The 13,450-nt window shown below is 42.4% G+C and overlaps 2 long non-coding RNA genes across 2 annotated transcripts in view; one reads left to right on the top strand and one right to left on the bottom strand.

Moving 5' to 3' along the window:
- LOC116076240 overlaps nucleotides 1–13,450 on the top strand; it is an 80,398-nt gene that overhangs the window by 18,727 nt on the left and 48,221 nt on the right. The gene's annotated exons all lie outside the window — the stretch shown is intronic.
- Nucleotides 7,960–13,450, bottom strand: part of LOC116076248 — a 14,072-nt gene continuing 8,581 nt past the window's right edge. The window contains exon 2 of the long non-coding RNA XR_004112880.1: nucleotides 7,960–8,216. This is a non-coding gene — a long non-coding RNA (uncharacterized LOC116076248). The remainder of the gene's footprint in view (nucleotides 8,217–13,450) is intronic.

A 13,450-nucleotide genomic window follows, 5' to 3' on the forward strand; every position in this document is an offset into this window, starting at 1 on the left:
TTGGAAACCAGAGGGTATTGGTTACCCCGGAACTAGAGTTACAGGTGTTCTTGAGCACCTGACATTTGTTCTAAGGAACTGAACCTGGTCTTCTTCAAGAGCAATACACATTTCTAACCACTCATCTCTCTAGCCCATTTGAATAAAACTTTGTTTAGGTCAGTAATCTGTTATTGGAAACTCTTAAATCCCTATATGTTTAGAATTCAGAACTTGTCTTTGGAACCCTAATAATCCTCCAGTTACGACTAGAGATGCTGCAGCCTGGTGGTAGAGCACATGCCTATCACATGCAAAGCCCTGGGTTTGCTCCCCAGGAGAGGAAATCAAAAGCCTGTACCATATCCAATGTGCCCTGCAGGGTCAGGCTAGGTCTTCCCACTCAAATACATTAATAATCTGGCAGTCACAGTATAGCTTTTCTTAATAAACTGAATAGACTATAGTCAGATGTCAGCTAAGGTCCTTATACTGCCAACCAAATTCACATTGAGTTTTGCCAACAAGTGAATTTACAGAAAGCATTCAGTTTCCACAAGTTTTTACATTTGGGGATTATGAATAAGGGAGATTATGTGGACTGCATTCACCTTCCTAGCTCTCATGTTCAACTACATTTGTCGCCTCCAGAAAGTAAAGCTTGCATTCCTCTTTTTTCTTCAAGAGGATGAGATTAAATCTGTTCTCTACAGTCCGCTTAATAGTATTAGGACACCTCTTCACAAAGCTTGGCCCAAGGCAGGTACCTGTGACACCTTCCCAGATCCTTCCTGACGTGGCAGGCTCAAGTAAGGACTGCTGCTGCACTCTTCTTTATCCTCCTCGATAATAAATAGTCGGAAACAGAGATCTTAAATACTCATGCATTGCCTACTAGATCTCCTTTCTCAAGTCGAATCAGCTGACTTTCTCTGGACTTACCTTTCCTATTGTTAGTCTGTGTAGTAAATGTTTATGGGCTCTGGGAGGTAGCTTTCTGGTACAGTGCTTGCCTAGCATGTAAGAGGCCCTGGATTAACCACAGCCTGCAAATAAATGTTTATTAAAGAAATCCATGCTGGGGTAAAATTCCAAGTAGTGTAGAAAGAAGTGTAATAAAAAAAAAACCCCGCACTTTTTTGTTTGTTTTTCTCAAGATAGGGTTTCTCTGTGCAGTCCTGGCTGTCCTGGAACTCAGACATCTGCCTGCTTCTGCTTCCCAAGTGCTGGGATTAAGGGCGTGCGTCACCACGACTGCCTTCACCACATTCATTATTGACCACTTGCTTTGTATCAGTTTGGACTTTTTGTAGTTGATTATTTCTTCTTTTGTTCAGACATTGCATGGGACAGTTTGAGGAAAAAAAAACTTTTAAAAGATTGAATTATTTAATGGGAGATGACGATGCATGCCTTTAATCCCAGCACTTAGGAGGCAAAGGCAGGCAGATCTAGTCCCAGAACAGTCAGGGCTTTACAGAGAAACCCTGTCTTGAAAAAAAAAATTATTTGTTTTAAGTGTATAACTGTTTTGCTTGCCTGTATGTATGTGTACCACATGTGTGCCTAGTGCCTGTGGAGGTCAGAAAAGTATGCAAGATCTCCTGGAACTGGAGTTACAGGCGATTGTTAGCCACCATGTCAGTGCTTGGAACCAAACCCAGGTCCACTGCATGAGCAACAAGTGTCCTAAGCGTGAGCAACAAGTGTTCTAATTGCTAGACCAATTCTCTAGCCCCCAAGAAAACTTTTATTGCTTTTACTTATTTTGTGTATGAGAGAGAGAGAGGGGGGAGGAGGGAGGGAGAGAGAAGGCTCACACGTGCCACAGTTATCTGTGGAGTTCAGAGGGCAACCTGAGGGAGTCTGTTCTCTCCTGTTGCTGCATGGATCCTGTAGATTGAAGGAAGGCTGGTCCTCAGGCTTAGCAGCAAGTCTTTTACTTGCTGAGCCATCTTCCCAGCCCAAAATAGTCTGGGTAGGGATTGTAATCCCCTACATTGATTTTGTGTTCATTTTATAGGTTAAACTATGGAGATGACCTTTTCCAACACCCAAAATAAACAAAGCTAAAAACCCCTACCTTGTTGATGATGCAAAACTTATTTGTTGTTATATATATATATATTTTTAAATTTTGTTTTATTTTTTGGTGCTGTTGAACCCAGGGCCTTACTACATGCTAAACATGTGTTCAACCACTGTGCGACACTCTCAGCTAAAATTAATTTAAGAGAAATAAAACTATTAAGTGAGACGAGCACAAAAGCAGTGTGCTTGCTTCCATTCTACTGTTATAACCAAATACCTAAGGCTAGCCCATGAAAGGGAGGAGGGTGGCATAGCGCTGCACAGCTGGGATCTCAGCACACTTGTGTGGAGGCACTAAGCAACAGTTCAGGATGGCCTGAGCTACCTACGGGAGACTTTCCTTTTAAAAAGTTTACTGAGCTCACAGTTTTGGGGGCTGAAAACCCAAGTGTCCAGCACTCCTCTGTGCTCTCCTCTGTGTCTTTGCTGTGGCACACGGGCAGATGGTACTTACTGGTGGATGAGAACATGTGGGGAGAATGAACATGGTGAGACTGAAGGCCGGAGATGGGGAAGGGCCAGAGAGAATTCCCACCAAGTCTGCCCCCTTTGGACTTACATTTAATTTATTTAATAATAATATTATTATTGGAGGGGTGCCCTTCCAGTGCTGGGATTATAAGAGTGTGCAGCTATGCTCACTTTTTAAAGCTTAGGTTGAAAGACAAGGGAGATTGGCTCAGTGGTTCTTCTCTTCCCACAACCCAGGCTTGATTCCCATGCACCCACACAGTGGCTCACAACTGTAACTTTAGTTTCAAGGTATCTGATGCCTTCTTCTGGCCTGCACAGGTATCAGGCATGGATGTGGTACACAGATGTACATGCAGACAAAACACCCATGTCCATAAAATAATAAACAGAAGTAAGTTAGACTGGGATATTTCTAAGTGCCTGGGTATCTCCCTGAGTGCCTGAATGCTGTTTTGCATATTCTGTGTCCCTGCGCAAACTTCCCGAGGCTCAGCTCCAGTGCCCTGAGGAGGAGCCTTCCTGTCTTGTCTCCTCATCAGATTTCTCTGCTTCTTTCTGCTGTATGTGAGCACCCATGTTAGTGTACCCACATTTTTCATAGTATTCTGCAGTACAATGTACTTGGAAGTTCAAATGCCTTATCGTTTGGCATTCAAATTACATTACGTAAGTGCTCAACATGGCTTTATTTCATTACACTTTGTGACCTGTAACTATTTAACATTTCTAAGCCTCAGTTTCTATAAGTTCAAAACTGGGATAATTGTGGGTCCTTCTTTGTAAGTTTATTGTGAGAACTAGATGAGACAGGACCTCTGAAATGCCTATCTCTCAGCATACAGAGCCCCTTAATAAGAGCACCTCATTATATCTACTGCCACTAGACTTTGTATAAGACTTGCTTTTATTTATCTCTGAAATTTAATCCTTCGCCCAGAGTCTGGCAGAGAGTAGACTGATGAATAAATTACCAGTTGTCCTCAGAACCCTCCCCTCCCTGCGTCACTTTCACAGTGGCACCATCCTTCTCTTCAGCGTCGTCGTCTTTACATTTTCTCGGTATCAAAACAAAATTTTACTGTTTATCATGAACCAGGCACTGTGCAAGGACATGGGTCTGTGAAGAGAAATATATATTCTCTACCCACAGGAGCTTGCAGTGGAATGGGGAAAGTCATTTAAAAAATAAAATAAAAACACTCCTGGCAGCCTGGCAGTGGTGGCGCACGCCTTTAATCCTAGCACTTGGGAGGCAGAGGCAGGCGGATTTCTGAGTTCGAGGCCAGCATGGTCTACAGAGTGAGTTCCAGGACAGCCAGGGCTACACAGAGAAACCCTGTCTCGAAAAACAAACAAACAAACAAACAAACAAAACAAAACAAAACACTCCTGGCTCTACTTCTCTGCATATTTATAACTTCTCAAAATATGTTTTAAGTAAATATGTAGAAAATATTGTACATTATGAAGAAAGTAAACACAGCCTGTGTTTGGAGCTATCAGGGAGCCACATCAGAGAGTGGTCAGGAAAACCCTGAGAGTTTACCTTTAAGCTGAGACTGGAAATTGAGAAGCAGCAGCCAGAGGGAGGGGATTTCTGACAGAAGGAGTAGCAAATACCAAGCCATGGAGGGAGCCTTGGCTGAGCCAAGGGCCTGGAGCGTGTGGCTAGGGAGTGAAGAAGGTGGAGAGGCGAGTGGTGCTGAAGTGCAGGTAAATGGCATGTGCCATCCCTGAAGACCAAGGGAAAGGGCCAGAGGGTGACTTAGTTTCGGGATACTGGAAGATTCTTCTTTTTTTTTGGTCTTGGGAATGGAAACCAGGTCCTTGGGCATGTTAAGAGTTTGCTGTACCACAGAACTGTACCCCAGTTCTGTTGGAGAGTTTTAAGTAGAGAGTAAGCCAGTCTATATTTTTTAAAGGCATGTGTCCAAAAGACTGGAGGGATACAAAGGTTTGGAGAAGAACAGTTTAGGAAAGAAATGATAATAGTGAGAGAGATGAATACATCAAGATATATTTTGGGAATAGACTCAGTGAGACTTACTTGTAGATTGAAAGTAAGAGAAGATGGAATAGAATCAGGTATCTTGCCTGAGAGTCCTGTGTGGTGGAGTATGCCCATATTCCCACAACTTAGTGGTCTTCAAGATGCTGATGATGTCAAGATCGTCCTTGATTAGACAGTAGATAGAAGACCCTGCCTTAGACCCACAAATAATCAAGATTTCTGGCCTGAAAAGCTGTACATTGTATCATTTACTGAGATGAGTAAAGCAGATGGCTTGCTTGGGATGAAATCAGGGTGAACATTTGATTATGTTAAGTCTAAGATGCTCTGAGGCACCTGGTGGAAATGTCCAACAAGTAAGTGAACATATGAGAACTCAAGGTCCAAAGGTCCCATTGAAAGATACAGAGGTGAAAGTTTTCATGTGGAAAAAACACAAGAGTGGATGATGCCATTTAATGAGCAAGTAAGTAAAAAGGGGCTTGGTACTGAGTTCTGAATTATTGTTAAAGTTCAGGATGAGGTCAGAGGAGAATGAAAGAGAGAAGGGAAATAAAAATGAGGAAAAATAATGAGAATGAAGGATCATAGAAGCCACTGAATTCCCAGCCAGTGCCTGGAGCAGCACCTGGCCAGGGCTGCTGTTAGTACTTTTTGATTGAATGAAATAAAGAGTGATCATTTAAAGAAAAGGGAACAATTCACAGAATGTATTGCTACTAGATGAGGGCATGAACTCATTGGCTTGACTGCCTGGGTGTTGCTAGAGATGGAGGCAGGATTCTTGCTAGAACTCATTGACCAGAGTGTGCATGGGCGGTGAGAAAGTGCAGATAGCAGCAGACTTCTAATGCTTGACAGTTTGGCTGTGAAGGGAGCAGAGAAACAGTGTTAGCTGAAGGTGATGTTGGGTGATAGAGGGCCAAAGGATGTTCCCCAAGTAGGCATTCTCATTACTCATATTTGCCCTTTGTAGACACCTCTCTCCTTCCTTTCTTTTTGCCTCTATGCCCGCCTCTTTCCTCCCCTTTTTTAAACAGGATCTAACTTGGTAGCCCAGTTTGACCTCAAGCTCTCGGTCCTGCTTCTGCCTCCCTACTGTTTGGATTACAGGTAGGCGATGCTATATCTGTCTAGGGGAGACATCCTGAGCTTGTAGGAGAATGTTCTAAGACAGAGGGAGCGATGGTTGGTGGAAGAATTGGAGTCTCTTAAGGAGAAGGCAGGATTATCGGTGCTCTTCAGAGGGAGGAGGGTCCCTTTTGTGTTATGGATAAGAAGGGGGAGGGTGGATACATATTTGGGCAGGTTTCTAGAACTGGTCAGGAGTAGAAGACAGGGCACTAGTTGTGTTACATTAATGACTTTTTAGTTCTTGGTGAAGGATCAAGAATATCAGCTGAAAGGCCAAGGAGGTACTGGGAAGGGAATGAATAAGAAGTAGCCTGTGGGAGAATGAGGAATCTTGCTAGAGAAATTTGGTAAGACTACAGGTTAAGATTGAGCACCCTATTAGTAACCATGAGTATGAATTGAGTGCTCATCACTGCCCTTGACATGGAGAAAACAGTTTCCTGAGACTGGGATTGTGGGGCTGGGGATGTAGCATAGGAGAGTACTTGCTAGCATGCTCGAGGTCCTAGGTTCAATCTCAGCATTGAGAAAGAAAGAAAAAAAGTAACCTTAGCTAACTAAGTCCAGAATTTTGGCATTTGAGAGGAAGAACCTTCGAAGAGAGTGGAGAGTTCCTTTATGGGAATGGATATTTGATTAACTGTGGCATTTAAGAAAAAGTTTCGGGCTGGCGAGATGGCTCAGTGGGTAAGAGCACAGACTGCTCTTCCGAAGGTCCTGAGTTCGGATCCCAGCAACCACATGGTAGCTCACAACCACCCATAATGAGATCAGATGCCCTCTTCTGGTGCGTCTGAAGACAGCTGCAGAAAATTATGCTGGAGTGAGCAGGGCTGGAGCGAGCTGGCTGGAGCGAGCTGGCTGGAGCGAGCTGGCCGGAGCGAGCAGGGCCGGCAGAGGTCCTGAGATCAACAGCAGCCACACACATGATGGAACACAGTCATCTGTACAGTGTACTCATACACATAAAAATGAAAAATGAAATAAAATAAATCTAAAAAAAAAAAAGAGAAAGAAAAAGTTTCCTTCAGGAAGAGGAAACTGAGGCCCAGGAATAGCCAGTGTCATGGCAATCACAATGTTGTTTTCAGGGGGTACTCGAGTGAGTGAGTGAATGAGAGAGTGAGTGAGAGAGTGAGAGGGTGAGTGAATGAGTGTGTGAGTGAAAAAGAGAGTGAGTGAGAGTGAATGAGTAAGAGAGTGAGAGTGTGAGTGAGAAAGTGAGTGAGAGAGTGAGTGAGAAAGTGAGTGAGAGAGTGAGTAAGAGTGAGTGAGAGAGAGTGAGAGAGTGAGTGTGTGAGAGAGTGAGTAAGAGTGAGTGAGAGAGTGAGAGAGAGTGAGTGAGAGAGTGAGTAAGTAGGGTAGAAGAGCCAAAGAACAGACTGTTTGGGGATACAAGGGGGGCTTAACAACAGCTCCACTTTCATCATTTTACACTGATTTTAAACCTTTGAGTTAAAAGTTTCCAGTCACTGTTACATGAAGCCTTCTTCACAGTGTCACATTGGTAGGAGCTGGAGGTAAAGTACTTGTTGCAGGAGCTTCAGGACCCAACTTCAGACCTCTAGTACCCACATACAAGCCAAGTGTGGCATGTGCTCCTGTCACCTCAGTGCTTGGGAGCACGGGAGAGGCTCATTATCAGGTCAGTCTGGTTAAGCCAGTGAGTTCCAGGACCAGTGAGAGATGTCTCAAAATATATGGTAGAGAAGGTAGAGGAAAGACTCCCAAGGTTGACCTCCAGCTTCTACCCACTTGTGCCCACACATACAACAATTTAAAAAAATGGAAAAAAAAACCCATCACATTAGAAAGCAACTCATGCAAAACCAGATGGTGAACATGGAACATAGTTGACAAGCCGGAAGTTTAATATGCAGGCAGAATAGCTGCCTTCTGCAGGTGCCTTCTGGAATGTTTTCCATTTCATTTTCACTCAATTTTGATTACCACTTCCATGTAGTTAAGAAATTTTTGCTAACTTTATGTGAGCATGGATGTTGATCTGTTTTAGTTGATCTTATTGCCAACGACACTGAAATATGTGCTGGAGGTGTAAGCATCAACACTCTTTCCAAACATTTTGATTTGGTTAGAACGTCTTAAATCATTTCTGAGATGCTAACTAGAGTGTTGTCGGTTAATTGCATCCTATACTCCAAAGTCATTACCACTTACACTACCACAAAAGCAGATGACCATATTAGAGCAGCCTCAGACTCTTTTTTTCACTTTTGTGTGCTCTTACCAAGGAGGAATACATTAGACCGTTTATAATGAAAATATAACTTTACTTTAGCCAGTTGCCTTTCTCTTGCACATCAAAAAACTGAAAAGCAAGTAGTAAAGGAAGATGCAGGAACTCCACAGCATGTTGCTGCCTCTGTTCTTTAATTCATCCTTAGATATGCATCTCCTGATGGTGGGAAGGCCATTTTTCTTCTTCACTCTCAGTGCCACCTCACCTTCTCAGTGTGCCTTGTCAAATATGCATCTCACTGGCCAAAGCTGTGACTGGTGGCCATACCTAGTCATAAAAAAAGTTGTGAAATTTGAAAAGTTCTGACTTCATTGAGATGTAATTTACATACTATAAATTGCACCCATTTAGGTGTAAAATTAACCCCAGTACTTGGGAGACATAGGTAGGCAGATTTCTGTGAGTTTGAGGCCAGCCTGGACTACAAAGTGAGTCCAGGACAGCCAGGGCTATACAGAAAAACCCTGTCTTGAACACCACCCCCCCCAATTTTTTGGAGATTTTAAAATTTTATTTATTTATTTATTTACATTTCCAATGTTATTTTCCTTCCTGGTTCCCCTCCACAGGTCCCCTATCCCCCTGCCCCCCTGCTTCTGTGAGGGTGCTCCCTCACCCACGTACCCACTCCCACCTCATTGCCCTAGCATTCCCCTATGCTGGGGCATCAAGCCTTCATAGGACCACAGACCTCCTCTCCCATTGATGCTAGTTAAGGCCATCCTCTGCTACATATGCAGCTGGAGCCATGGGTTCCTCCATGTGTACTCTTTGGTTGGTGGTTTAGTCCTTGGGGTCTCTGAGGGGTCTGGTTGGTTCTTCCTGAAGGGTTGCACACCGCTTCAGCTCCTTTCTCCTAACTCCTCCATTGGGGACCCTCAGCCTAATGGTTGGCTGCAAGCATCCACATCTGTATTGGTCAGGCTCTGGTAGAGCCTCTCAGGAGACAGCTATATCAGGTTCCTGTCAGCAAGCACTTCTAGTATCTGCATTTGGTGTCTGTATATGGGATGGATCCCTAGGTTGGGCAGCCTCTGAATGGCCTTTCCTTCAGTCTCTGCTCGACTCTTTGACAGGAGCAATTCTGGATTAAATTTTGTTTGTTTGTAGAACATGATTTTAATATTTTCAACTGTTAATATTCAACAAACAGAATAATTAAGATATATTCCATTGTTATGTCTCACTTTTCATTATTGATTTTATTAATTTAGATACTGTCTCTGTGCCCTCTGGTTAGTCTGGCTAAGGGTTTATCTTTCTTGTTGATTTTCTCAAAGAACCAGTTCCTGGTTTTGTTCTTTATAGTACTTTTTGTTTCTACTTGGTTGACTGCAGCCCTGAATCTACTGTCTACTTCTCTTGGGTGTATTTGCTTCTTTTTGCTCTAGAGCTTTCAGGTGTGCTGTCAAGCTGATAGTGTAAGTTCTCTCCAGTTTCTTTTTGGAGGCACTTAGAGCTATGAGTTTTCCTTTTACTACTGCTTTCATTGTGTCCCATACGTTTTGGTATGATGTGTCTTCGTTTTCATTAAATTCTAAAAAGGTTTTAATTTTTTTCTTTATTTCTTCCTTGACCAAGTTATCATTGAGTAGAGCATTGTTCGACTTCCTTGTATATGTGTACTTTCCGTTGTTTTTTGTTGATATTTAAGACCAGCCTTAGTCTGCATTGATCTGATAGGGTGCATGGGATTATTTCAATCTTCTTGTATCTGTTGGGGCCTGTTTTGTGACCACTTATATGATCAGTTTTGGAGAAGGTACCATGAGGTGTTGAGAAGGTATATTCTTTTGCTTTAGGATGAAATGTTCTATAGATATCTGTTAGATCCATTTGGTTCATAACTTGTGTTAGTTTCACTGTGTCTCTGTTTAGTTTCTGTTTCTCTGATCTGTCCATTGTTAAGAGTAGGGTGTTAAAGTCTCCCACTATTATTGTGTGGAGTGTAATGTGTGCTTTGAGTTTTAGTAAAGTTTCTTTTATGAATGTGGGTGCTCTTGCATTTGGAGCATAGATGTTCAGAATTGAGAGTTCATCTTGGTAGATTTTTCCTTTGACCAGTATGAAGTGTCCTTCCTTATCTTTTTTGATAACTTTTGATTGAAAGTTGATTTTACTCAGTATTAGAATGGCTATTCTAGCTTGTTTCTTGGGACCATTTGCTTAGAAAATTGTTTTCCAACCTTTTAATCTGAGGTAGTGTCTGCCTTTGTCACTGAGGTGTGTTTGCTGTATGCAGCAAAATGCTGGGTCCTGTTTATGTATCCAGTCTGTTAGTCTATGTATTTTTGGGGGAATTGAGTCCATTGATGTTAAGAGATATTAAGGAAAAGTGACTGTTACTTCCTGTTATTTTTGTTGTTAGAGGTGGAATTATGTTTGTGTGGCTATCTTCTTTTGGGTTTGTTGAAAGATTACTTTTTTGCTTTTTCTAGGGTGTAGTTTTGCTCCTTGTGTTGGTGTTTTCTATCTATTATCCTTTCTAGGGCTGGATTTATGGAAAGATATTGTGTAAATTTGGTTTTGTCATGAGATATCTTGGTTTCTCTGTCTATGGTAATTGAGAGTTTTGCTGGGTATAGTAGCCTGGGCTGGCATTTGTGTTCTCTTAGGGTCTATATGACATCTTCCCAGGATCTTCTAGCTTTCATAGACTTTGGTGAGAAGTCTCGTGTAATTCTGATAGGTCTGCCTTTATATGTTACTTGACCTTTTTCCCTTACTGCTTTTAATGTTCTTTCTTTGTGTAGTGCACTTGGTATTTTGATTATTATGTGACGGGAGGAATTTCTTTTCTGGTCCAGTCTGTTTGGGGTTTTGTAGGCTTCTTGTGCATTCATGGGCATCTCTTTGTTTAAGTTAGGGAAGTTTTCTTCTATAATTTTGTTGAAGATATTTACTGGCCCTTTAAGTTGGGAATCTTCATTCTCTTCTCTACCTATTATCCTTAAGTTTGGTCTTCTCATTGTGTCCTGGATTTCCTGGGTGTTTTGGGTTAGGAGCTTTTTGCTTTTTGCATTTTCTTTAACTGTTGTGTCAATGTTTTCTATGGTATCTTCTGCCCCTGAGATTCTCTCTTCTATCTCATATATTCTGTTGGTGATGCTTGCATCTATGGCTCCTGACTTCTTTCCTAGATTTTCTAACTCCACAGTTGTCTCCCTTTGTGATTTCTTTATTGTTTCTATTTCCATTTTTAGGTCTTGGATGGTTTTGTTCATTTCCTTCTCCTGTTTGATTGTGTTTTCCTATAATTCTTTAAAGGGATTTTTGTGTTTCCTCTGTAAGGGCTTCTAGCTATTTACCTGTGTTCTCCTGTATTTCTTTAAGGGAGTTATTTATGTCCTTCTTAAAGTCCTCTGTCATCATCATGAGAAGTGATTTTAGATCCGAATCTTGCTTTTCCAGTGGGATGGTGTATCTGGGACTTGCTATGATGGGAGAATTGGGTTCTGATGATGCCAAGTGACCTCGGTTTCTGTTGCTTATGTTCTTATGCTTGCCTCCCACCATCTGATTATCTCTAGTGCTACCTGCCCTGGCTATATCTGACTGGAGCCTGTCCTTCCTGTGATCAGAGCTCCTCAGAGTTCAACTGTCTCTGGGATACTATTATTCTGGGACCCTGTGATCCTGAGATCCTGGGTGTGTCAAAGCTCCTGGGAGTCAAGCTGCCTCTGGGACCCTGAGATCCTGGTGTGACCAAGTTCCTGGGATCCTGGGATTCTGTGGTCCTTGGTGTGTTAGAGGGCCTGGGAGTGGAGCTTCCTCTGGATGTTGTGGGACTGGCTGTGGAATTTGCGCCCAAGGTCTCCTTAGACCGGAAGGAACCAGTCGGGTGGAGTTCCTGGGTGCCCAGGTCCCGCTAGTTCCAGTTACTCCCGGTGTTGGGGCAGAGATTTTATTTATTGTTGTATATTATGGGTGTCTCCCCTGCATGTATGTCTGTGCACCTTGTTTGTGCAGTGCCCCAGAGGCCAGAAGAGGGCATCGGATTCTTTGAAACTGAAGTTACAGTCATGAGCCACATGGTGAGATTGTCTCAACAAACAAAGACAAAATAAAGATTCTACCTGAGTCTAGCTTAGTGAATAAGCTAGTTTATGAACTTGCTTATAAGAACAAAGATGGCTTTCCTGGACAGCCTCATCACCAAAAAGTCTCACCCCGGCATGGGTGACAACTTACCCATAGCTGCATATGGGGAGACCCTCCTCAGTTAGCCTTCAACCCACTGTATGCTAGCGCCTCCCAAGACTAGGTACAAAAGTGCAGAATTCCATACAGTCGGGATCAGGGCCCAGGAACTGGGGCTGGAGTCTCTGCTGAAGGTCTCTTGCAGTGATCACAGCTGATCTGGTTACAATGGCAGTGGTCGTTAGTGGAGGATAGAGTTCCACAGTACCCATGTGCTTTGTTAAAGCTGTATGCTAACATGCCCTTTACCACAATCTGGAATGTGGATGGGGCAGTCTGAATCAGTTTCTGGTACAGAGATCTCCAGTAGAAAAGAGAGCGGCAGGAACATGATTGCTAGGCCTACATGGTTTTCTATCATGACTGGAAGTAAAGAAAGCACATGGTTATGAGTGAGTGCGGCAGACGAGTCTTGAAAACAATGAGTGCCTAAGGTCTTGGTACCTGAAGGAGCAGCTCAGCAGCTGGGAACCTGGGCTCTGTGGGTTCATTTGTAGAGTTTTATAACACACCGCTTACCCTTCATTGGTTTGTTTCTTTGTTGAGGCAGTGTCTCACCACAGTTGCCCAGGCAGTCCTTAAATTGTCATCCCTCTGCCCCAGACTTTAAGAAGTAGGTTTTGTCTTGCATTTATTTATTTATTTATTTATTTATTTATTTATTTATTTATTGTAAAGTACATCCCACAATTAGAAATGTACAAAAGGGCATGGGGTGGCTTAATGGTAGAGGCTTTCATGCATGCAGAAGGCACCACATTAATTCCTAGCACTCTCCCATCAAAGTATGTAAAATGCAAAAATAAAATTTAGTGAATTACTTTAAAATAATTTTTAGTTTTTTTAGACTGTGGTGACCCAGCAGCCCTTTGTAACTTTTGTCAGTCATAGTGGTTGCCTTCTGCCCTATGTGGTAACTATTTTTTTTTTTCTGTTTTATTTCCCTTTCTACTTCATTCACCTGTGTATCTCTATACAAACATAAACACTTCGGATTGGATTGGAGAACATGGAGCCATGTGCTGTGCACGGCTTTTCTCTAGTCACAGTGCTTTCAGGTTCACTCATGTTGTAGTATGGCCTGTGTTTTATGTCAGGATGTGTGGTCATCATGTCAGCTCCACGGTGTGAACACTCCACAGTGTCTTCCTGTTCGTCTGTTGAGAGTATTTGGGATAGTCACAGTTGAGGGTGTCAAAGGACAAAAATCATATCAGTATAATACAAAGATTATAATACGCTTTATTTTATTTTGCCTTTTTCTTTTCTTTTTTCTTTTTTCTTTTTTTTTTTTTTTTTTT

Source organism: Mastomys coucha, unplaced genomic scaffold, assembly GCF_008632895.1.
Source record: "Mastomys coucha isolate ucsf_1 unplaced genomic scaffold, UCSF_Mcou_1 pScaffold11, whole genome shotgun sequence".
Taxonomy (NCBI): Eukaryota; Metazoa; Chordata; class Mammalia; order Rodentia; family Muridae; genus Mastomys; species Mastomys coucha.